Here is a 3,756-nt window from a genome sequence, read left to right as displayed (position 1 = left end):
CCAATTCGTTTGAATGACAGACCACTTTCAGCCTACACTTGAAGAGCAGACGTGCTCATGTGAGCTGCTTCTCACAGGCATGAGTAGATTTTTCCTTTAGGTTCTCAAAAGGTTGGAAGTTTGATTACATGTGCCAGCCTCATTTCTCCTCCTGTGGTGGGCTAGTTTGCATTCTGTGACAAAGCAGGATTCAATTCAAAGTGTCAGTTTAACTTTACAATTCATTTCCAAACACATTTAAGGCAGGATATCCGACACATGACATCCAGACATTTTAGCCCCAATTACAGAGATTCTTCTTACAGTGTATTTGTCAGGTGAGAGCCTGCAGGCACGGTTTTATCTTTCCTCTCCAATCGTCTCATTCTCTCATTTTAAACATAGATTTGTGTAACACCAGCAACTGAGACAGCAGCAAACCACAAGTTAGTCCTTAATAACATGGCATCATATATACACACACTGCTTTTTCCTCCATTGTTCAGTCCCTTTCACACTTTGACATGAGGTAAGGTATGGCGCCCAAGTGCAATGCTCAATTGTGCTACATGTACAAAAAGAAAAAAAAAAAAAACAAAAAGAAAAAAACTTTGCCAGTAGAAGAAAACATCGTCCACTCCAAATAATCCAGGGCTACCTTAATTTCAGCACTCCCACACGTCTTCATCTCCATCTGAAAAGGATCCTTGTTTTCCATCGGTCACACATAATACAGTGGGCGTGGCACCGCGAGCGATTTCACATTTGTTTTCTTTTTTTAAAATAATCCCTCTTCTGTCCCTCCCAGAGTCTCACTGATGATTAGTGTGTTCAGCTCTGTGTGTTTACTACAGAGTGAGGAGTGGCAGGGTGAAACTGATAGCCCACAGTGTCTCTAATGGGGGAATGAGAAATCACAGCCTGGTTTTCATAGTTCCACTCTGCCTGCTTGAGAAATAATAACAGATTGCACTCTGACAGTGATAAGCTGGAAAAAGGTGGACTGAAGTGTTGCAAAGTTTCACATTTACTCTTCACGTAGTATTCTGTTGGACCAAAGGAAGTGAATGGGAATCTGGGAAAAAGAAAGAATCAGGTTGCTGCAACAAACGGGTCAACAGAAATTTGGAATTTGTGGCCATATTCAAAACTACCGTACTGCAGCAGCTATCAGTCTGAACTTCGTTTGGGTGTTTGTAACACAGAATACTTCTGCCCTCTGTTGTTGATCGAACCCTTTCGGGCACCCAGTCAGAGCCAGTTCCTGTCCTGAGTTCTCAGGTTTATGTTTTCTCTAGTAACACTTAGCATGGGTCAGAGTTAGAAAATGTCTGCAGTGGGTCTTCAGTCAGCCAAGGACACTGGAGCCAATCAGTGACATGATTTATTTAGGAATAATCTTCAGTTTAATTACGGAGTTTAGATCAAAAGCAAGAACATATACATTCATGTTGATTTGTGTATTCAGTGTGTCGCTGAAGATGCTGTGAACAACGCTACTCAGGAGGCTACTCCACTGACTCCACTAACCCTGCCAGTAAAACAAAACAAAACTCCAGGCCAAAAATCCAATCCTGCAGCTAAATGCTTTCACCAGGCATTTTCCTTTTCAGTGTTCCCCAAGTCAGTTTCCACAGACCCACTCTAAACAATGACCCACCTTGGCCAAGCATCATAGCTAACATTGTCCGTAGCCCATACATGGCAAGTCATCTGGATTTGGAGACGACTACAGGTAATGACCGAGCCGTCCGAGTACGGGCAAACGCTGGTTTGGAAAATGCACCCGTGCAGGATCTGGCATGTGGTTTTTGAAAACGGCGTCAAGGCAGGCACATATTTGCATACAGAGTGGAGGACTGAGAGCCAATCACGAGTGGTACTCTACACCCACGGAGATGCATTCTAATGACGGAGTGAAGTGGGCTGTCCACTTTGGGTCAGAACACTGAATAGCCTTGTTAACATCAGATACGAGCAGGGCCTGCGATCTAGTCCGTGCACACGCTGGTTTCCTCCCACAGAAGGCACTAAGATCTGAGTCACATCTTTGATTCAAGACAAGCGACGCAAATCATTATGATGGAACTGGAGATTGGCTTATTGTATACTGAAGATCTGATGTAGACGGCGCTGTCAGAGTGCACTGAACTGAACTGCAGTCTTGTGCAGAAATGAACACTGAGAGGACGGTCCTTTGAGGTAGAAGACCTGTGTGGAGGATTTTGTGACCGATTAGATTTCAGATCGCTATACTAACAGTTCAGGTGTCACACAGGTAAAAGTCTTTTCCAACCCTTATTTATGAAGACAGAACTGAAGAGTTAAGTCAAGTATTTTCACCGCCTATTTTTTGGAGCAAATTTAAGAGTGCAATCCGATTACCTCTACAAGCACGTATCCTCGTGTGATCAATCAATCGTCTGTTTTACCCCTGAATTCGAAAGGAAACTCTAAATTGTTTGAAATGAATAGATGATGAAACTAATTTATGTGCAGAGAAAACAATTCCTATCCCCGCCCTCTAAAAATCATCAAGTGCCTCAAGTATGAGAGGGGAGAAGAGTCGACCACACAGCTTTCCTTTACAGCTCTATAGCAAACAAACAGGACCACCAAACTAAACAGTTAAAAAAAAAAAAAAAAAAAAAAAAAAAGGAGGTCAAATAAAGAGGTATTATAGTTACAGTGCAAAAAAGATGAGAAGTTCAAGCTTAATACAAAAAAAAATTAGCACCAAACAAAAAAGAAAAACAAAGACAAGAAAATGCATGCAATTAACTGAGGTATTCAAGTGAAAAGGGCTTATTTATGAGGGCGAGGGGGGAGACATTTAGCAAGAAGCAAAAACCACAGACGAGGCTGGTATTCTTACCCTCGGGAACTGACTTCATTCTCATAGTGTCACATCTACTATAGCTTTGGTAGGTAAGGGATGTGAGGAACACTGTTGAAATGAATTGGTCTTGTTCACAAAGACGGTCTGAAAAGATTCCGTGTCACACACGAGTATCCAACTCATAGAAAATTCTGCAGCATATTGAACGGGTGAGTTTCTCTTTTTTCCTCGTATCAAAACTGGATGATTTGCTGTGGAAAGACATCTATTGCGCAAGACTGACCAAGTCGACTCCATCCACTCTTAGCGTCGCTAAAACCAAATCGCAGAGATAATGCCTTAAACATCTCACCTGGCTGTCGCACTACATATAGCCGTAGACTTGAAACATTTATAGAAGCCATCCAGTTGTCTCGGTTTATACATAAGCTACAAGAACATGCAACCTCAAGTGCGGTTAGAAACTAGTTTAAATTACAGTAACTGGGAATGTTGTAATTCCTATCCGTTTTGCAGGATGACGGTGAGCCTTAGCATCTAAGGCCGATAATATCATTTATGCATTTCATATATATTTATATACTTTGCTACGTATATGATTTTGGTGTCAATCTGACCACACCATTTTAAAAATAACAGATCCTAATGGAATAAGTGCAAAACTGATCAAGAATACATTTCAAGACAGATTAGACAGAAATGCCACCAGGTGTTCGCTCCAGTGGTATCTGTTAGCCACGTCTGCAGTTAGCATTTTACAAACCGCTTTAAAACTGACTGGCACTAGTGCACAGGCTGAGGGGTTTAGCGTTTTTTTTTTTTTTTTCTTCCTACATACACCTCTGATTGAACTATGTACAATCTAATACTACACAATAAGCATAAGCCTCATCTCACTGACACAAGGTTAAAAACAGATAACAAAAAGAACAGTGGGG

This window comes from Diplotaxodon limnothrissa, linkage group LG19 (assembly GCF_057381915.1).
Source record: "Diplotaxodon limnothrissa isolate DT_005_m linkage group LG19, D_limnothrissa_male_GT1.1, whole genome shotgun sequence".
NCBI lineage: Eukaryota > Metazoa > Chordata > Actinopteri > Cichliformes > Cichlidae > Diplotaxodon > Diplotaxodon limnothrissa.
Note: the sequence above shows the minus strand (reverse complement) of the source record.